General features: G+C 36.7%; 1 pseudogene; it reads right to left on the bottom strand.

The window, feature by feature from the left end:
• Nucleotides 1–1,199: 1,199 nt before the first annotated feature.
• On the bottom strand, nt 1,200–2,305 carry LOC490392 (annotated as a pseudogene).
• Nucleotides 2,306–23,431: the final 21,126 nt, after the last annotated feature.

Raw genomic sequence — 23,431 nt, 5'->3', positions numbered from 1 at the left:
TCAGCTTTTCCTGCAACATAGATTCAATCATCATTTCTTCATTTGAGTGTCAGATGACATTTTGGCTTGTGTTTTGGCATCATGTTATGTGAAAAATATGTATATTTAACCCTAGAATCACATTTAGTGAGCTGAGATGTTCACAGCATTGGAGGCAGATGGGTTGACTAAAGAAACCGCATATTGAGTGGCTGGGGTCACATTCACACTGTGGCTTATGCACATTGAGAGGAACAGAGTGGATTGCCAATACTTGCTCTTAGCAGCTCTCTTGAATCTGCATAAGATAAATGTACACATGACAACATCCTATTGTTCTTTTGCACAGCTCAAACCCTACCCTCAGCATTTCCTATGGCTGTCCATGGCATTTGGAGCCAATGGTGATAATAATGATCACTATTATTGAGTATTGACTAATGTGCAAGGAATAATGCTGTGTCTTATAGTCCCATTGGACTGCACAACAGCTTTATGAGTTCTGCACTCTTAGTCTCATTTTCCATCTCTCTCTATATATTATTAAATATTTTTAAAGAATGTTTTAGAACAAAACACTAAACAACATCACTCGCCTTTTACCCCACTGTATGTGTACGTGTGTGTGTGTCTTATATGCCAACCGGCTTATAGAATGTAACATTTTAAAGAGGTGAGAGTTGAGAAGGTAATAAAAAATGGTTTTTAATATATTAAAAATGTTTTTTGGTATATATACAGTGAAATGACTGAAGATTGGAGAGTTAACACATCTTTCCAAGTCATTTAGCTGGTTCTACTTAGTATTTTGAGCCACAATGCTTCTTAATCTTTGTAAAAATAGTTTTTGTTTCTGACTTGTTGCTGTCATCTATTTTCTATTTTTCCAGCTTTCTCAGGAGCTGGGACTTTGGTAATTGCAAACTACAGATATTGTTATATTACATGCTTTCTTCATGTAGCTGCTTGGTTTCTGAGCCACAGTTTAAAACTAGATGGTCTGTACTTTTTTTTATTTTTATTTTTTTAAAAGACACATTTATTCAGTGTCATGATCAGACTATTACATTTAGCCATCAACAGCATGGGTGCAAAAAAAAAAATCTACATTAAAACCCTTCACTGGAATGCTTTACACTTTCCACAGAACAGAAACTAAAATAACCTGTTAAACAATTGATCACAAACACAGTCCTCAAATTTTTTGCCCCTACACATGAGTACTGTCTAAAACATGTCTTTGTAGCAGCTAGGCCCTGCCACCACTGTGCTTGGCCGAGTTCACAAATCTGCTGTAACCTGTAGCTTCCTTGTCACTTCTCTGGTTCTCCTTTCCTGCTAAGCTTTGTTTCTTGGCAGTAATTAAAACCTTCTGCCACTGCCATAGCTGCTGCTGCTGCTGGAACTGCCATAGCCACCTTGGTTTCGTGGTTTGGCAAAGTATTGGGCTCCGCCACCATAGGGGCCAGAACTTCTGTCTCCAAAATTTCCTCCTTTCATGGGTCCAGAATTTGAGGATTGATGGTTATAATTGCCAAAATCATTATAGCTTTCGCCACCTCCAAAGTTGCTTCCATCATTACCAAATCCATTGTAGCCATCCCCACTGCCACTGTATCCACCACCACCTCGACTGCCACTGAAGCCACCTTGACCACTGAAGTTCCCTCCACGACCAAAGTTGTTATTCCCACCAAAACCGCCTCCACGACCACCACTAAAGTTTCCAGAACCACTTTGGCCTCTTTGGCTGGATGAAGCACTAGCCATCTCTTACTTTGATAGGGCTTTCCTTACTTCACAGTTGTGGCCATTCACAGTATGGTATTTTTGAATGACAATCTTGTCTACAGAGTCATGGTCATCAAATGTCACAAAAGCAAAACCTCTCTTTTTGTCACTGCCTTGGTCAGTCATGATCTCAATCACTTCAATTTTCCCATACTATTCAAAATAATCTCTTAGATGGTGTTCTTCAGTGTCTTCTTTAATGCCACCAATAAAAATCTTTTTCACAGTTAAGTGGGCACCAGGTCTTTGAGAATCTTCTCTTGAGACAGCCCTCTTTGGTTCCACAACTCTTCCATCCACCTTGTGTGGCCTTGCATTCATGGCTGCATCCACCTCCTCCATGGTGGCATATGTGACAAACCCAAAGCCTCTGGAGAGCTTGGTGTTTGGATCTCTCATTACCACACAGTCCGTAAGTGTTCCCCATTGCTCAAAATGGCTCCTCAGACTCTCATCGGTTGTTTCAAAGCTCAAACCTCTGATGAAAGAACTTCCGCAGCTGCTCAGGCTCTTTGGGAGACTCTGACTTAGACATGACGGTGGTGGGAGGGGAGACTTTAACAATTTTTACTTGGCAGCCCATGGTCTGTACTTTTAGTCTTGGGACCTTTATATAGAGAATACCTTGAAAATTTACCCATTTTCTGGTAAAATACAATTTCCTTGTACACAAAGTGTTTATAGTTATATTGGGGTTAATGTGAGTCAATCTAGATACAACTTTTTAAGGTGTTTCCATCAACAAAAACCTAAATATTAGGCTATTTGGATGGGTGAAGTAATGCTATGTTACCTACTTCTCAGAGGTTTAATAGGGAATTTATTCCATTTCCATTTACTGTGACAGATCACTAATTCTGCTTTTTAGTTTTATAAAACTATGCTTAATTCTGTTTTAATATTTCCTGTGTTTAAAATGTTATATGGTTGTTTTTGTTTTTTCATTAATCATAATTTTTAAGATTTAGGGCATATATTTTTAATTACTTCAGTGTTAACTACTGTAATGTCAAAATATGATCACACAGACCTATGTGCCTATAACTCTATACCATTATTTACTGATGTTTGTTGTAACTTTACATGAAAAGAAGTTGCATGGCAGAAATTGCATGGCGGCCTCCAGCTATTCTTGACAAACTAAAGACTGAATGCCAACTCTTGACTGGAATAATCTGTACTGACAGAATTAATTTTCATAATGACCTCTTAAAATGTACTTTTTCACATTTTCCTGAATATTTTAATTTCTTTTGGGCTCAGGCTCAAAAGTGGACAGCTTTTAATTGTATTGCTTTCAAATAATGGACACTTTTCTAAATATGGTTAGTAACAACCTACCCGTAAGCAAACAGCAAAATTTTATTAAAAATGGACTGTTGGGGATCCCTGGGTGGCTCAGTGGTTCAGCGCCTGCCTTTGGCCCAGGATGTGATCCTGGAGACCCGGGCTCCCTACATGGAGCCTGCTTCTCCCTCTGCCTGTGTCTCTGCCTCTCTCTCCCTATGTCTATCATAAATAAATAAAAAATCTTAAAAAAAAAAAATTAAATAAAAAAAAATCTTAAAAAAATAAAAATGGACTGTTATGTACTTTTAGTGATTTACACTATAATTCTTTACTTAATAATTCATATTCACTTTTTTAAAAAGACTTTATTGAGAGAGAGAGAGAGAGATAAAGAGTACAAGCAGGGGAAGGGGCAGAGAGAGAAGGAGAAGCAAATTCCTTGCTGAGCAGTGAGCCTGACATAGGACTCTGTGCAGGGCTCCAAGATTATGACCTGAGCAGAAGGCAGTAACCAACTGAAGCACCTAGGTACCCCTATCTATATTCACGTTTTAAAAAATAATCATAATGGGACCATTTAGCACATTACAACAATAGTATATTAAATATCATAAATGAGAATGTACAAGGAAGATATTAATATAATAAAATAGTATCACAATCATCTTTGCAGACATGAGGTGTATATTACAGTGAACTTCATGAAAGTTTAGCATTAGGATAAAGGAAATGGAAATGACTCTAGATTCAAAAGTACATATATGTATGTACATGTACACATGGATATTATAAACACACACACATATATACCTATATGTACATATACAGATATCCATGTGTACACATGTGTATACATACATGCACATATACATTTTTAAAAAATGATTTTATGGGATCCCTGGGTGGTGCAGTGGTTTGGCGCCTGCCTTTGGCCCAGGGCGCAATCCTGGAGACCCAGGATCGAGTCCCACATCAGACTCCCTGTATGGAGCCTGCTTCTCCCTCTGCCTGTGTCTCTGCCTCTCTCTCTCTCTGTGTGACTATCATAAATAAATAAAAATTTAAAAAAAAAAAAATAAAAAAAATAAAAAATGATTTTATTTATTCATGAGAGACAGAGAGAGAGAGAGAGAATGAGAGAGGCAGAGACACAGGCAGAGGGAGAAGCAGGCTCCATGCAGGGAGTTTGACATGGGACCCGATCCTGGGTCTCCAGGACCACACCCTGGGCTGAAGGCTGCGCTAAACCACTGAGCAACCGGGCTGCCCCAAACATATACATTTCGAGCAAGAGTATACTTAGACATTTTCAGAACAATCTGATCATATAGTAAACAGTTGCTTAAAAAGCTGCAATATTTGCATAATAAAGGGACAGCCACCTGCTCAAGAAAGTGGGTCTCAACCAGAGTCAGAGAGAACATCCTGATTTTGAAGAAGAGTGTTACTATAAAATCTTGAAAGGAAGCATCTCACTGTCTTGTCAATTATGCACTTATGTAGATCACCTTTCTGGGAATAAATAGTGAAAAATATAGAATATATTTCTCTCTATTGCCGTGTGTGTGTGCTCGCACGTGCGTGCCATCCTGATGTTTTTAATTAACACAAATATGTTTTCAGTCATAATTACACTTATCTTAAAATAATATGTAACATTTTACAATTCCTTGTGAATTGTAGTGAACTCTCATCAAATTTTAATCGTGGCCATTTTTAAGTCTTTTGTCGTTTATAGACATTGTTGTTTCATTCTGATACTTTGGCAAGAGTGCTTCATGTTCAAGAAGACGCATGGAAAATACTCCAAAATACAGGTTTCTGGTAACCTTAAAGCAAAACAAAACAAACCGAATGGGGTAAGAATTTCTAGAGCTAATGAAAAAAACTGGATTCAAGTAGAACAAGTATGAGTTACATTGACTAAATAACTAAGGAGGATCATTAGAATTCTTTATGACTTTTGTTTAAAATACTGTTGGTATTTAATGCTTTACCAGATGTAAGAAACTTTTTCTTTTCTTTTCTATTTTTATTTTTCTTTTTTGCTATGACCTATAGCTGATTGATAAAGTTTACCTTTGTAAACTAAGATAAAGCATTTGCTTTTTCTTCCTACCTGATCCCTCCAGAATTCAAAAACTATTTTTCTGGCAATATAGTTATTTGTTTGCATAAATTCATTGAGGATCCATTCTCTTCTAACAGGACACAACTGGAAATAAAAAACTTCTTTTTCCTACAGCTTGGCAGAGCTCCTTCGTATTGCTAGACAAGTTGCTGCTTGGTTCATGAATCATTGAAATAAAGCCAATTTAATAAAAAAAAAAAAAAGAAAACCTAAATATGCAGAGAAAGAGTGAATAGTAACTTACGGATATTTTCTCCTGATGTTTAACTCCTTGCCATGCTTATTATGAGGACTGATTCTTTATGTTAGACAGTGGTGGAAAGCTGACACTTTGTATCAGAGGACACTTGGACTTTCTGCTACATCTTTTCCTGATTCTACAGCTTTGCTTAGATCTTTTCCTTCAGCAGCATGATGGTTTGCCTTCTGAACCTGGCATCTGCTCTGCAAAAGACATCAATGCTCTTTTTTGTGGACAGACTTTCAGCTTTCAAGGAACTCATAGGAGAGGTTTAAAAAAAAAGCAAAAATGTCAATAATGGTAAGTTAAAGATCCTAAGTGCAACAATATGCAGGAATGCCAAAGAGGAAATCTCCATGGGGTGTTTATGAGTGATCTTAAAGATTGGGTAAGATTTCATTCAAAGAGATGTACAGTGGATATGTGAGGAGTGGGGAACACTAGCTGGTGGAGACAGAAATGCCAGATGATTGAGGAAGAGTCTAATTTGAATGCCAAGGGAATATGAAGAGTAGGTATGGGAGAGTAGACCAGAAAATTAAGGCAGGTCCATATTGTTTACTTGGAGCAAGTCTTTCTCAGCTGAGGTTCCACAAGAGAATAAAGCCTTACATAAAATAAATTGAGCAATTATTTTCTCAAGTCTTTCAAAATTACTGCACACCCATCTAGATGCATAGGAGAGAAGTTAATTCATTACGTATAATGGGTGCCTGGGGTTTTTGGGTTTAATTTTCTCTGAGAACCTCAACTGAGAAAGGCTAGTCTAGATTATAGATAATGAGGAGCCATGGAAAACGTGAGTGAACTGTGATGTGATAAAGCTATGTTTTGGAGAAATTTAACTGATAGCAGAGTTCAGGACGATTTGAGGAACGTGGAGCTAAAATTACTGGAGCTTTTGTACCATGAAAAATTATGAGGGAAATGAAAATGGTGATCCAAAGAAGGTGGTGGAAACACAAGATTGATTAATTCACTCATTTGTTGCAAATATACACTAGGTACCCACTAGATGTCAGGTGTTGTGGCTACTATGATGGGTAAAAAATAGACCTAGCCACAACTACCTGTTGGTGAGTCAGACCAACCCATGTAAATTGTTAAGGAGATAAGTGCTATGAAGGGAAGTTTCTCAGTGCATGTAACAGTGACATAAAGTCTACACTAGCAAAGTTTACGTATTTGGTGGAATGCATATGGGTATGATAGAACGAAACTTTTTTGCATATGGTGAGTTTGGAATTTGTTTTATCAGTAGTGAGATACTAGTGGATATTTTAAATCAGAACTAAAATTATGGTAGCAATCCCCTATCTCCTCTTTCTGATCATGAGATCTTTATTTTAGTGATGGTAGGGTTACATGAGATTTACTATAAATTATAACCATGAGACCATTGATCATTAGAAGCCACTCTTTATTCTTCTATTCCAATCCTTACTAAAGAAAACTTTTGCAAAAATTGTAATGATTTTTGCATAAGGTTATAAACACAAATACAAATGAGATTTTCCCTCCTTGTAGGTTGTACCTGCATAATCTTTGCGTTTTTATCAACTCTACATTCTATTGTTGAAAAATGGGCTCTACTGAGGCCTGCCTGAATGAATTTTCCTGAGTTGACAGAGAACAAAACTATTTGAACTCAAATTAAATAAAAATAAATGAATAGAAGCTAAAATGAAGAAGCATAATTTTTAAAAATTTAAATGATCATATTTGCTATTAAAGATATTGTCAGGAGTGTTTCTTGTTCTCCAATACCTTTAGGTCCTATGTGGACATTTCCATTAAAATTTAGTACCAAGATAAAAAATCTCATTAAGAAGTTTTTGGTTTCTCAGTTTTGAAATTGAGACTTCTATTCTGACTTGAAAGGAGTTAAAGAACAATTTTGATGGTAAAGCATAATTAGTATACTTGCTTCCTTGAATTGGAAGTTCTGATTTTCTTCTAGTTTATTGATTATACTGTATCCGTGTCCCATTCAGTTTGCTGCTTCACATAGAAAACTTTTATCTATTGATCGATCAATTGATCTATTTATTTATTGTATAGAGGAGAGAGAAAGAATCTAAAGCGGGCCCAGCATGGAGCCTGACATTAGGCTTGAACTGACAACCCTGAGACCATGACCAGAGCTGAAATCAAGAGTCAGACAGTTAACAGACTGAGCCACTCAGGAGCCCTCAGATAGAAAAACATCTAAGTTAACAAGTCATTATGATTAATCCAATTTCCCATTGCTTAGCATCTAGTTACTTGAGTCTTATGATTCTCTATTCTGGCACTGTATGGGTTAAGTTAAGATGATGGCCTTGACTTGTCTTTACTGAGGGGAGGTAGCATGAACAAGCTTTATGTTAATGAAACTCATTAGGAAGAACAATGAGCATTCCAGTCTCATTCTTGCTGTTTGTATTTTCTATTAAAACACAAATGTCTTCTGGGAAGAATCAACAAAGCAGACTAGGAATTTTTGAAAATGTGAAAGACAAGCTAAAAAAATGTGTAGGTAAATCTATTTCTCAAGACGGGAAATAAACCATAATTTTAGCTTTTATGGTTGTGTTATGAAATGAATGTCCATAAACGTCTAGACTAACACAGAGGGATTTGGACAAAGAAATGGCTGGGCTGCGTTTAGAAATCCCATTGAAAGTGTGATAAAAGTGCTGAAGAAAGTGTAAACAAAAGTCTATAAAAGATTAAGTTTCAAATGGGGCTATGGGATTTAATGAGAGCCAAACACATGAAAACTGTATTATCCAATATGGTAACTAAAAGCCAACTATATTTAATTGTTCAGATTTTCTCCGAGACTATAATCTTTTGATTTAGGAGAATTGTCTTATACTGGTCTTGCCTTTATGCTACACCTTCTGCCTCAATTGCCTCCCTGACTTGCTTCCGGAAGAGTGCAAGACATAGAATCAAGATCTCAGGAAGAGAAAGATGCTAAAGGTTACATCATCTGGTTCTATACCCTTCTTTAAAATCCTTGAGTTCTAGAATCACTCATTACATCCTTAGGCAAATTCAAGTTTTCTTTTTGCTGAGTTAGAGTCAGATTGGTAACTGTCAGCAATATTCCTAGTTCTGCCCTCCAGAACCATCATAGGACATGTCTAATCTTTCTTGTAACCAACATTTCTTTAAATATTTCATTAAAATACCATAAAACTGAAGTAAAATATAATCAGCTTTTACCTAGATGAGGTGACATTATTAAGCATCACCCCACACATGTACAGTCACTGCTATGATGATAATAATAATAATAGTAACCACCATGTTTTGAGTCAGTCAGCAATCACAAAATCCTGGACTAGAGATTTTACTCACATTTTTTTCTAATGCATCCATGTAACCAATAATGTGAAGCAGTTGTGCAACCAACTGTTGCAATTACTGTTATTCTGCAAGTTTGGCAGTTGTTTGAGGCACTGTCATCTAGTGCCTTAGGGGCCTAACCTGACTCAGATTCAGGTCTGACCATAAATCCTGGTTCCTTTAGTATTCTACACTTTATATAAATTGCAAGCACATGCCTTATTATTAACTGTATTATTCCAGGTAAATTGCACTATTTAAGCTCTATGTTTGTCTTTTTAAAACGGTTGATCTTTGGGTTGTGGAAATAAACAATATGACCCTCCCTTGGATACTGTGATTTTGGGGAAACTGTTTTAAATCCAGATCAAGAGGCAGATTGCTAAAAAGAGGCAGGTCAGGTAAGTCTCATCTAGTGTGAGACACATGAGGCAATGTGCTGCCTTGTTAGCATTCAAGAAAGGTCATACCAAGGCATCTTCATACTTCCCAAATCTTTAGTTGAGGCCAAGGAACATTTAATTGTAAGTTTCTAGTGACTATATATTTCTGTGATTAAGAACTGTAAACTAATGAACTAATGATAGAAAGTCAGCACGTAATTTAAGTATATATATGTATGATATAGTGGTATGCACACAAGATAAATTTGTTAGGTTTATATATATAATATTTTTTTACCTAAAATAAGTACAAATTTATAGTTATAATAGAAATGTTTAGAGAAAAAAAATTAAAAAATAAATTAAAAAAAATATTTATTTATTCTGAGAGACACACACAGAAAGAGGCAGAGACACAGGCAGCGGGAGAAGCAGCCTCCATGCAGGGGAGCCTGTTGCGGGACTCGATCCCTGTACTCCAGGACCACGCCCTGGGCCAAAGGCAGGCACTAAACTACTGAGCCACCAAGGGATCCCCTAAAAAATAAATTTAATATTTTTTCAGTATCCCCTTGCCCCCAGCCTTTTAATAATTTGAGGACTGTGCATGTAAACTTTTCTCTGTGCCCACATACATTCATTTCTTTTTCTTTCTTTCTTTCTTTCTTTCTTTCATTCTTTAATTTTTTTTAAGATTTTATTTATTCATGAGAGACAAAGAGACAGAGAAAGAGAGACAGAGAGAGAGAGAGGCAGAGACACAGGCAGAGGGAGAAGCAGGTTCCATACAGGGAGCCTGACGTGGGACTCGATCCCGGGACTCCAGGATCACACCCTGGGCTGAAGGCAGGCGCTAAACCACTGAGCCACCCAGGAATCCCCTCATTCTTTTATTTTTCAACAAAAAAGTTTAAAAGTCTGAAATTCCTAGAATTGACTTCCAAAGTGTATGACAACTTGTTCTAATAACAGGTGCCTTAATTTTTTTTTTAGGTGCCTTTTAAATTTATGTAGATTATTCGATTATTTTACAAAAAAATGTTTGCAATTCATACTTCCAAAACAATTGTGGAATGCCTTTTCTCCTCAAATTCTCCTCATCACTGGATACCATAAAGTTTTTAAACTTTGACTAATCGGATGAATGAAAAAGTATATCTCATTCGTGATGCATACTTTGGGTGTCTAGAGATGCTGAAAATCTTTTCGTGTTTAAGTGACCATTATAAGTCATTTACGGCTTGCCTGCTAATACCCTTTGCTAACTTTTCTATTGCTTTTTGTAGTTTACTCTTATTATTAGAACTTTGTATATTTTAAAAATATTATCTTTTTGGGACACCTGGATGGCTCAGTTAAGTGTCTGACTCTTGATTTCGGCTCAGGTTATGATCTCAGGGTTGTGGGATTGAGCCCTGTGTGGGGCACCCAGCTCAGCAGGCAGTCTGCTTGAGGTTCTCTCTCTCTCTCCATCTCCCTCTACCCCTCGCCCTTCTCTAAATAAATACAATCTTTAAAAAAATATTATCTTTTTTGTTGGTCATATTCATTCTAAGTAATTTTCCCAGTCTATTGATTATCTTTTACATTTGTTGTACAGGTTTTGGCAAATGATAATTTTATGTCATAAAATAGGGTTAACTTAAGAGGATCACATTAGTAGGTGTGGTGGTTAATTTTATGTGTCAACTTGACAAGGCTAAAAGATGTCAAGACAGATGTCCAGATGTCCAGACAGATATTATTTCTGAGTGTGTCTGTGAAGGTGTCTCTAGAAGACATTAGCATTTGAACTGGTAGGTGAAGTAAAGAAGGTTGCCCTCACTAATGCGGGTGGCCATCATCCAATCTGTTGAGGGCCTGAATAGAACAGAAAGGCAGAAGAAGGGCAACTGCTTCCTGTGCTTTTCATATTTTATTGCCCTTGGACTCTCTTGGGCATTCAGACTTCAGATGAGGACTTACACCCTCAGCCCCCTGATACTTAGGCCTTTCAACTCAGACTGAATTATACTACCAACTTTCCTGGTTTTCTAGCTTGAGATGGCAGATTATGGGACTTCTTGACCTCCATAATTGCCTAAACAGATACCTATAATAAATCTCTTACATGTATCAGTATATATCTTGCTGATTCTATTTTTTCTGAAGAATCCTAATATAGCATGTTATAAAATTTTTCTCCAGAGAAATTTTCATCCTTTATATTGTAAAATTTATTTTTATACTTGGAGATCAAGGTTAAATTTTCTTTAAAATCATTAGCAAAAGAATGTTAGCTTTATATGACAAATTAAAATTCTTTCCACATTTTCCTTGACCTGGAAAGAAGCGGTAAAATATTTGAAATTAGGTAGAATCAGCTATATAACAATTCGGAGTGAGGTCATCTTAAAGGTAGATGTTTAATTAATGGTCCATTCTGTGATTTTGTATGTGTCAAGATTATTTATCTCTTGGATCAAATTTCATAGTTTTCCTTAAGATTTCACTTTGTGTGTCACAGTTGCTCTTATATCTTAAATTCCTTCTGATATTTTGTTTTCCATAAACGTAACTTTATAGATCTTCAGTTTCTCTCTTTTAAAAGTCATATGACAAAAGATTATCTATACATTCCTAAACCTAGTCATGGCTGTATATCCCTTTAATTGTATACCTTGATATGTCACATTCTCTTCTACTATGGCAAATTAGCAGATGATGGAAGGCATGGCAGTTCTCGTGTGGCTCTGAGTAAATGAACAGTAATCCTTCTGTTATGGTTTGGGGAGGATTCCACCCTGCTTTCCTTTTCTAAGGTTCTGGCTCTCATGTCCCAGATGCAAGCCCTGGCCTTAAGTGCTACTTCCACCAGAGCTCCCTAAGATTTACAGACTTGAATAGCTATTCAAAGGATCACAAGAAGTAAATGGACATGTGCTGCCTATCATACAGAGATCCCAGAGCTTCAGCCATTTGAGACCACTCATTAATCTCCCCAAGATTGAAGAGAGACAAACTTTGTCTTTTACTTCAGATCCATGGAGAAGGAAGCCATGCCTTGATTTCTTTCCCTGAAAATCCCAGCAGGACTTGTGTTCTTGGACCCTTGTGGTCCAGTAGCAGCATGCTTGCCTTGGATCTATCATCTTCTCTAGAGAGGATATTGGCAGTGAAGGTAGAGTAGTATGTGACCAGCATGCCATTATCCCAGAATCCTGCAGAAATGACTTCAGTGTTTAGACATATCTTTGTAAGATGAAGATGTCTTTTATGTGGTCTTTTTACTTTATATATGTCCCTTTAACACACTTTGGAATTAAATGCAACCAGATTTTAAGTGTTTGGCTCTTACAGATGTGGTGTAATAAGAATTGAAAAAAAAGTAGATATCCTTCCGCAAGGAATTTTAGAATTTCAAGGCTGACCCACTTGAATTTCAGTTTCTTAATAAGCTAAATTGTGTTTTGCTCTCCTGCTACATGTCGAATCATAATCATATGAGTATTTTTCTGCTTTTCTACATGCAGATTGCCCCATACGTAACATCTTTCCATCTGAGGCTCCCCATGTGTTCTATCACCCTCTTGCTGAAATGCTTCTCAACTTTTCCTAAGCATTGCTGGTATGGTCTCGGCTGTCATTTCCTCAGCACCATCTGTAGACTGATATTTTGTGGGAATTTGTATGGATTCCAAGTAAGAATTCAGCACAACAGGCCAGCATATTTAGTTTTTAAGAGAAAAGAAAGTAATCAATTCCTATTCTGGTCCACTCTCTTTAGGCCCCCTCCCCCCCATTCTACCCTCACATGAAGATATTTTTATAGCTTTGAAATGGAATCAGATTTCCAGGCTGCACAATTAAATTTCAGTCAAAAATTCCACTTACCAGAATGCTCACAATACTAATAGTGTTGTTAGAAATAAGACACTTGATTAAAAGGCGGCACACTTGTCTATATCTTTAATGTGCATTCCTAATGAGTCCTAGCAGGAGGCTGATTCACATGAAAATGCACAATTAGCTCATCCAAGTTTAATATACCATTATCTGCACCCAGGCCCTCTCTTCATTACCATTTGAATGCACTGTTTTCTTTGGAGTTTTGTGCAGGAAACAAATCCCTGTATATGGCACACTGCTCTAGACTCTGATTTGTCTGCATTTGCCCTTTAGACAAAAGGCCAAAACAACGTGCTCTGTGGTGCATTAATTTTCAATCTCTGGCTATTTTTGAAATTGTAATGCAGCACATTTCCTTTTCTAAGGGACTTTAGGCAATATACAACATAGAGGTAGATATAGCCAAGGGATTTGTTTGTTATTCTGAGTAGTGGCATGCCATCTATCCCATATGGACTCCAGATAAAAGGGGTTGCTTTAAAGAGCTGTTGAAACCCAATGAAATGAAATGAAATATTACTTGAAATCTGACTTCACTATGTTGAGTCTACATTATTACTCTCCGGACTTTGAAGTCTGAGACAACCAGTTGCCTGAAATAAAAACTGAGGAAACAAAAGTTTTATTTAATTCCTATCAAGATTATCATTTGGCCTTTCATTAATTTTTGGTATTTTTGGCATGCCACACTCCCATAGTTCTACAAGCTTCCTGGTATTCAGAATTCTGTTTAATCTGGAGCAAATGAAATCAACAATATTAAAAAACTGTGAACAGTTTAAATAATTTCTTCCCTCTTTTTTCTTATTTGCAAGCATAATGTAAATTTAGCCTTTCAAAGAGACTTAAATAATTATAAAAAGAAAAAATGTCTTTCTTTTGACGTAGCTGATAGTTTCTACTCTTAATAATGAATCCCATAAGACATTTTACTAAGGATGAAGTCATTTTAGAAAATACAAATGGTTATTATTTGCAGATTTACACAGTGAAACAAAGAGATACAACATACTTGAGGTGAACAGATAGGCAAAACTATTATCTGCTCATAAGGTAATGTTAGGAATAAATTACTAAGGTTAAGGAGAGAGCCAGGCTCATTGGAGGGCACATGGCATATTAGATAGTAGATAATAATAGAGGTCACGTCAACCTATAGGATTTGTTTATTTTTCATTTTTTTATTTTTTTAAGATTTGTTTATAGTCTCTACAACTTACTACTTTTGTTTGTCAAGATTGATTTTAAATTTCTTAGTCTCAGAATTATTCTTTCCTATTTTTAGCAACATCTATAAAAAATGGCATAATACAAAAAACAAAAAAATGGCATAATAACACCCTTTGTGCATCACTGTTGTGAAGATTAGAGAGATACAATTACATAGAATCTAGTAATAAATTAATAAAGTTTGTAGATATAAGACCAATAAAAAATTAACTATTTTTGTACACTAGCAATGAATAATTTGAACTGGAAATTAAGAAAACCTCTCATCTGCAATAGTATCAAGAAGAGTAAATACTCAGGAATAAATTTTAAAAATGAAGTACAAAACTTATACACTAAAAACTGCAAAACATTTGTGAAAGAAATTAAAGATCTAAAAAAAAGAAATTAAAGATCTAAATAAATGGAAAGATATTCCATGTTCATGGCTCAGAGATTTAATATTGTTAATATGATATATTATCCAAATTGATCTACAGATTCAATGCGGCATCTATCCGAATCCTCACTGTTTTTTTTTTTTTTTTCCCCAGAAACTGACATGCAGATCCTATAATTCATATGGAAATGTAAGGGACACTGATAGCCTAAACAGTCTTAAAAAGGAAAAACAAATTTAGTGGCCTTATATTTCCCATTTCCAAAATTTACAACAAAGCTATAATAATTGACATTGTGATACTGGCATAAAGACAGACATTTAGAACAGTGGAACAGAATCAAGAGTGAAGAAAGATACCCATACATTTGTACATCTAGTGGAGGACAGACAGTTGCCATAGTGACCGTAGTGAGCATTTAAAAGAAGCAAGTAGTAAAAAAGTACCCTGGGGAAAGACGGTGGAGTGAGGACCCTAAGCTCTCCTTGTCCCAAGGACATAACTAGATAAGTCATGTCACTGTAAATAACCTAGAAAATGACCTGAAGACTGGCATGACAAACTCCACAACAGAAGGTAGGAAAGAGGCCACACCAAAGAAGATAGGAAGGTCAGAAACCCAGTGGAGGGCAGCCCTGGTGGCCCAGTGGTTTAGCACCACCTTCAGCCCGGGGTGTGATCCTGAAGACCCCGGATCGAGTCCCAAGTCGGGCTCCCTGCATGGAACCTGCTTCTCCCTCTGCCTGTGTCTCTGCCTCTCTCTCTCTCCCTCTCTCTCTGTCATGAATAAATAAATAAAATCTAAAAAAAAAAAAAACCAGTGGAGACCTAAGCAGACCCTCGGGCTATCGGTAGGAGTGAGAGACCCCCAGGCACAGAGAAGGGGGAGTATCATACTGCGGAGCCTAACATTTGGTTTTGAAAGCAAAAGGGGTTGAATTTCATCAGTTCTTAGAATCAGTGGGACTTACAGCCTGGAATTTTAAAAATTAGTGAACTCAGTTCTAGGAGATCTGGGAGGGTGATGGGAAGCTGAGTCTCCACTCTTAAAGAGTCAGCAGACAAACAGTGCATGGAGATACAGCATAGAAATAGCAGTTTGACAAATGCCTGGGACATATGGAAGGGAAAGTTACTTGCTCATCTCCAGAGTGTTCTGGAGGGTAGGGTTTGCAGGAAGCTTCCTCCAGGAACAAAGGAGCTGGCAGGCACCATCTCCCTCCCCTGCCCACCAGCATAAACACATGGCCACATGTGAGAACCGGCACAGTACAGATACTCACTACTTAACTTGCTTATATCAAGCCCTGCCCCCCATACTTTGTCAGATCCACCCTTTCTAGTTACACTTGCCTCATTCCTGGCACTTTGGGTCCCTCCTCTCAGAAGACTGGTGCAAACCTTGCCAACACTGCATCTCCTGACCTGCCAGTTTTGTGGGGCTTCAGTTCTGGGGGCAAAGGCAGAGGCCGCAGGGCCCTGTAGAAATCCAATGTACACCTTGTAAAATTGCATGCCCTGTCCATGCATGCTTTGCACATCTGCTCAGTTTGGCCTGGTCCCAGAAGCAGGGACAGGTTTCATTTCACAAGTGCACCAGTGAGCACAGGTTAAAACTGTGCACCTCATCTGGCCAGGGACCAAACAGCACCCACAACAGGCAGAGAGCCATTGTAGACCGTTGGACTGAAGGAAAAGCAGCCAGGACAAAACAGCAGGGCACACGTAATATATATAGGAGACACCCTTGAAGCACTAGGTTCTGGTGAGCAGGGGATACTGCACTGCAGGGCACTATATGACCTCTTTTTCATCACGCCATTACTTTTAAGAGCAGGAGACATAGCTGCTTTCGTGACACAGAAACTGACACAGAGAGTTAGACAAAACGAGGAGACAGAGACATATGGTTCAAAGGAAAGAATAGGACAAAACCACAGCAGGAGACCTAAGTGAAGTGGCTATAAGATGCCTGATCGAGAACTTAATGATCATAGAGATACTCACTAGACTTGAGAAAGGAGTGGAGAACATTAGTGAGACCTAAAAGATAAAAAGGAACTGATCAGAGATGAAGAACACAATAAATGAAATAACATATACACTAGATGAAATAAATAGCAGGTTAGAGGAAGCAGAGGAACAAATTAGTGATTTGGAAGACAGAGTAATGGAAATTAAGCTGAGCAGGTGAGAGGAAAAATGCAAAATGAGAATAGACTTAGGGAACACAGCAATTCCATCAAGCATAGTAACATGCACGTTGTAGGGGGTCCCAGAAAAAGAAGAGAGGGAAAAGAGGGAATAAAACACATTTGAAGAAATAATAGCTGAAAACTTCCCTAATCTGGGGAAGGAAACAGATACCCAGGTCCAGGAGGTACAGAGATCACCCAACAAAATCAACTCAAGGAAGTCCACACCAATACATGTAGTAATCAAAATGTCAAAAAGTGGTGATAAAGAGAGAAATTTAAAATCAGCAAGAGAAAAGAAGACAGATCTATACAAGGAGAAACCCTGTTAGGCTATCAGAAGATTTTTAGCAGAAACTTTGCAGGCCAGAGGCGAGTGGCATGATATATTCAAGACCTGAAAGGAAAAAGTCTGCATCCAAGAATACTCTGTCCAGCAAAATGATTATTCCAAATAGGAGTGATAAAGAGTTCCCTAGATAAAGAGAAGCTAAAGGAGTTCATGACACTGAACTAGCTCTACAACAGATGTTAAGACCACTTTCTTACACCATACAAAGAAAATCTCAAAATGGATTCAGGACCTAAATGTGAGACCTGAAATTATAAGAATTCTAGAACAGAGCAGAAGCAGTAATTTCTTTGGCATCGGCTGTAACAACATTTTTCTAGATATCTCCCAAGGCAAAGAGGGAAAAAAAGTAAAAATAAACTATTGGGACTACATCAAACTAAAAAGCTCTGCATAGCAAAAGAAACAACCAACAAAACTAAAAGACAATCTATGGAATGGGAAAAGATATTTGCAAATGACATATCTGATAAAAGGGTTAGTATCCAAAATGTATGAAGAACTTATGTGGGATGCCTGGGTGGCTAAATGGTTAAGTGTCTGCCTTCAGCTCAGGTCTTGATTCCAGGATCCTGGGATCAAGTTCTGCATCAGGCTCCCCATGGGGAGCCTGCTTCTCCCTCTGCCTATGTCTCTGCCTCTCTCTCCCTGTATCTCTCCTGAATAAATAAATAAAATCTTAAAAAAGGAACTTATAAACACCACAAAGCCCAAATAATCCAGTTAACAAATGAGCAGAAGATATGAACAGACATTTCTCCAGTGAAGATCTCCAGATGGCCAACAAACACATGAAAATATGTTTATCATCACTAACCATCAGGGAAATAGAAATCAAAACTACAATGAAAATTCACAAGACACCTATCAATTGCTGGACTTTAACAATAGGTGAACAACAAGGATCAATAGGTGTTGGTGAGGATGTAGAGAGAAGGGAATCCTTTTGCACTGTTGGTGGGCAAACTGGTGTAGCCACTGTGGAAGACAGTATGGAAGTTTCTCAAAAAGTTAAAAATAGAACTATTCTACAATCCAGTAGTCTCAATACTTGGTATTTGCCCAAAGAATACAAAAACACTAATTTAGAGGGATATACATGTTCCTATGTTTATAGCAGCATTATTTACAATAGTCAATTAAGGAAGCAAACCAACTGTCCATCAGTAGATGATAAAAAAGATACAGTATATATAAACAATGGAATATTAATTCAGTCATAAAAAAAGAATGAAATCTTGCCATTTGCGACAACATGGATTGATTTATCTAGAGAGTATAATGCTAAGCAAAATAAGCCAGTCAGGGAAAGACAAATACCATTTGATTTCTTTCACATGTGGATTTTAAGAAACAAATGAGAAAAAGAGAGAGTGGGTAAATAAAAAAACATATTCCAGGTGTTGTACATCTGAAACTAATATGGCACTGTATGTTAACTACACTGGAATTAAAAAATAAAATGAAATTTAAGAAAGACAAAAAAAAAGGAAGTAAATGTCTGCCTAACTTATCTTGGAAAATCCATGTACCTGAAATGTTGATATGTCTGCTGCTTCCAGTGCATCAATTCACTGCAGAAGAAACTCAATAAAGAGGGTATATCACGCCCCTCTGCTCTTTGGTCTCTCAGAAGAACAATATCAGATGCACTTGTCAGTTGTGTTTAGAGATTCAGCTCCTCAGTTTGTGTCCTGAACTCCCCTCAAGTTTCATTTCTGATCACCATTACTGGCAGGTGAATGTGGGACAAAGCAAAGAATGGGATCTGGGAATTTCCTGAGTATCTGTTTACCAACAAAGAGAGATTCAGCTGTCTCCAGAACTTGAGTTCTGCACGTAAGTTTGAGACAAGAAAGCTACTTCTCTGCCAGCACTAAGCCATGGAGTGCCCTATGGGTAAGTGGGAATTTACCTGGATATGAATTTTGGAAAATTTCCTTTTGTGACATTAGTGATGGAACCTGTGTCTTTATATTTACCAGAATTTCAGTTTCTGAGTTACTGTGCCCATTCTTTTATTTTTTGAGTCCCAAGAAATGGTGATCAAAGCTCTCTGAGTGTCTTATGAGAAACATTTCACTCCTCCATCATAATCAGACATAGATCAATACACCCAAATAACAAAACACTTTTAGGACAAATGATTTTGTGTTCATCTCTATGATCTTTTCCACTTAGTACACATATTAGACAAAATACTAGTATAAAACTATGGAGCATTTATGAGCCATGACACAAATTCGGTTAATTGGAATGTAAGTTGCATTTTTAGTTTTCAGGGTCATAATCAAGAAGTTAAAAATAGCATTAGTAATAAAATAAAAACATATCAAGTGCCAGAATAAATGTACTATAGCTCACAGAAAACATCTAAAAGAAAATTATAAACCATTTATGAGAGTAATTACAGAACACAAATGGTGAGATAGACCATGGCAAGAGGTTGGAAGATTTAAACTGTAAAGTAGTATTTAAAGAGAACTATAGATTTAATCAGTCTGCTCTCAAAATTATTGATAGAATTTGACATGTTGATTTTAAAATATTGTTAAAATTGCAAAGCGCCATGGATAAGCAAGAGAGTCTTGAAGAAGAACAAAGTTGGAAGAATTATTCTATCAAATACAATAGTCATAATGAAGCCATTCTAAATGATATAGTGTGGTATTGGTGCTACCATAGACAATGAGATCGTTGAGATAAAATAGAGTCCAGAAATGAACCCATACTTATCTGGACTATAGATAAAGTTTACGCTTTGCAGTGACAAAGGAAAATATTTTCAGAAGATGGTATTGGGTTATTTGGATGTCCAAATGGAAAAAAAAAGATTCCTATGTCACATCATAATCCAAAATCAATTTCAGATGGAACATGGATTATAAAATGAAAACAGAACTATAGAATAGAGATGTGAAAATATCTTTTTGAACTATAGTTATATGCAGTAAGATGCTTACATCACATAAACAAAATGCTGTAAAGTTTACCTCATTATTACCGTGTGATTATTCCTCTTGGCATGTGGCTTAGAAAGTCTTTCTTCCAAATGCAATGAGCATGTCCTGCCCAGAAAGTGATGTCTTCTTGGCACCATTTTTACACCATGTAATTTTACATCATCAAATATTTTGCGTTGGAAATTTCCTCACTAACTGCTAACTTAAAGAGCATCATTTCCATACTTCTCATTTTATTATGCAAATAATTCAAGAAGCAACATCAAAATACATTTGTAGGTGAGGGATTAGTACTTTTGAGGCAAATATTTATATTTTATAATCTAGCATTCAATTTTTTTTTTCTTAGCTGCCCCATTCTAAGATAAAAGATGAGGGGATGGTTCAAGATTCAGGAAACCATTGCTTTCAAAATTGTTTCATGATGGTTTTATGGTATACAGTTATATTCAAACTCAGTAAGTTGTATACATTAAATATGGGCAGCTTTTTATGTCAAGTATACCTTAATAAAGTGGTTTAAAAATTGTGTCTCATGGAATGAGGATAAAGATTTCTTTTTCTCATCAGATCATATTTGGTGACTGAGCCAGGATAATTGGCTAAAGGGATATGTTATAAGCAGGTCTTGGGAGGGAATATATTTGTTACCTAGAAAAACTGCATATTAGTTATATATTCTTATTATACTTTCTTTAGTACTGATATGACCCAATAGTAAGCTCTTCAATTTATTTTGAGGGGAGTTTTCTCCTGTGAAAGTATTTCTGTATTGATGGAAAAAAGGTGCTGACCTGTGCTTGAGGGTAGCTTGTTCCAAGGAGGGACATGATGACATCTTTTCAATAAGCTTTGAACAAAACTTTTAAAGTTTTAAAAATAAGTGCTAAGGGGACCTAAAGCCATATTCTTTACTCCTGCAAAAAATAAAACTTTTTTGTTTATTAGAAGTAACAGGTAGCTTAAGAGATGTTGTCTTTGTGTTCTAAAAAATGTTATTTTTGGTGGATATTTGATTAAAAGGATACACAAAACGTGTTTTCACCTTGCTGTACCTGTTATCATCAATGCATAAAGTAGACTCTACCTTGGTTCAATATCTTATAACATGTCATAAAACTAAATAGAATTTTACAACAGGAAAATCTAAAACTTTTTTTTTTTAATTTTATTTATTTATTTATTTATGATAGTCACAAAGAGAAAGAGAGAGAGAGAGGCAGAGACACAGGCAGAGGGAGAAGCAGGCTCCATGCACCGGGAGCCCGATGTGGGATTCGATCCCGGGTCTCCAGGATCGCGCCCTGGGCCAAAGGCAGGCGCTAAACCGCTGTGCCACCCAGGGATCCCAAATCTAAAACTTTTATTCATTTGAGGGTACTAACAGGAAGGTCTAAGACTCTGCCTAACATATATTCATATAGCAGATGGTCAGTAAATACATTTTGAATGAATGGAGATTAAATCTCTTCCCTAAAGGAAAGTTCCAGTTAGTATCTGAACCAGAAGTATATGTCAAATCTTGTTTTTTGTTATATTATATGGTTATGTATTATAGCTGTTTGACTAAGGTAAAAAGGACAAAGAAACATACTTTCTCGATATATTTGTTTTCAGGAGCATTTGTTCTTTGATGATACTATTTTAAAGTGGTCATTGGATCCTTAGTGTTTCTCTGACGTACTTTATAGGTCAGAGCAAAGACTATACTCTTGTAAAGGGTTGTAACAGCAAACAGGATTGCCACATACAGCACTAGGTTAGAAATAAGTTTTGACTTGGGGCTAGATCCAGTCATGAGATTTCATAACACTTTTTCCTGAAAGTAAAAATGAATCTGGGATCACTAGGTGGAGAGACCAGCTGATGTGAATACAGTGATGTGTTTTCTACCCTGAAAATAAGGAAGACTGGGAAAGTATACCTGTGTTTGCTTATTACCCCATGCAGGAACTCCATTACATATGCCAGGAGAGCTTTCCCAAGGAAGAAGAGACATGAGCTCTATCCAGAAAATAAATCTGTGACAGCCATCAACAAGTCCACATTTCAGTAACAGTCTTTCTATTCATCTCTGTTTTAATTTGGGGGGCATTATATTGTACAATATAATTCAGCCAAATTAGGCAGTGGTAAATACACTGGTATTCTATTACTATATTTACTATATACAAATTTAGGAAAAGACTATTCTGCCTGGATCAATATTCTTTAAAGGGTAAATAGGTGTGTATCAAGGGCCACAATAATCATCAGCAACTATATAAAACTTCCCTTTTTCCAAAGAAGTATTTTCTTTCCTAAAATATTCTTTAGTGGTGGAATATAGTGAATAGAGCTGATTATTCTATAGGAAGCACATAAAAGAATAGAGTTAATGGGACAAGGAAGGCAGACACATGTTATTGGGAAATTGAATAATAAAAATAGACATTTGGATAATTGCAACAGATGGGCTTGACACAAAACAGAACAGTGCCAATGTAGAGACTGCTGCGTTTTCACAAACAGTACATAGAACTGTATTTATTTATCCAAAATATTCCATTTATATGTAGACAGACACAAGTGCCCCAAAATTCATTTTTGAATTCATTTTTCTTCAATATTGTACTTATGTAAGATAGCCTAATTTATATGTGTGTTTGAAAATAAACACAGTGATAGAGAATTATGTGTGTGTGTACCAAGCAATTATTGCAAAAGAGTTGATAATTTATAGAAGGTTGTATCCTTTCAAAAGGTCAAATATATGTGTGTGTGTGTGTGTATAAATATATAAAATATATAAAATATATAAAAATGTATTTCTTCTTATAACTTTAATGACAGATGACTTTGTCTATGTCTGAGGTGCCTCTGGGCTCTGGAGAACCAGCCAGTGGATTTAGTTTTATCATTGTAAAGTCTGTTTCTCTTTGGCCCACTCCTTATGTTTCTATCTTCCTGGCCACGTTCCTACCTTTGACTAGGGCCTTATGTTGACCTTCACTTTTTATATACTTCCTCCTAACTCCTTGTTTGGTTCTGAGCCACTCTCTGTCTCATCTCTGCTGCAGAGAAACTTGTGAATCTGTACCATTCTTTGGTCCTGATTCTTTGGAGGATCATTATGAGTTGTCAATTTGACAACTAAGGCATGAGTTTCCAATAATACTTGTTGCTTGTTAGGCTGCACTTAACAATATAGAGATCACTGGTGAGCCTAACAGGAGTGTTGTCTGTAGAGAACTGGGGATGCAGGCTTGACTGGGCCTGGGTTGGAGGTTAGG

Source organism: Canis lupus, chromosome 5, assembly GCF_011100685.1.
Source record: "Canis lupus familiaris isolate Mischka breed German Shepherd chromosome 5, alternate assembly UU_Cfam_GSD_1.0, whole genome shotgun sequence".
Classification (NCBI taxonomy): domain Eukaryota; kingdom Metazoa; phylum Chordata; class Mammalia; order Carnivora; family Canidae; genus Canis; species Canis lupus.
Note: the sequence above shows the minus strand (reverse complement) of the source record. Positions and strands in the feature narration are given on the sequence as shown.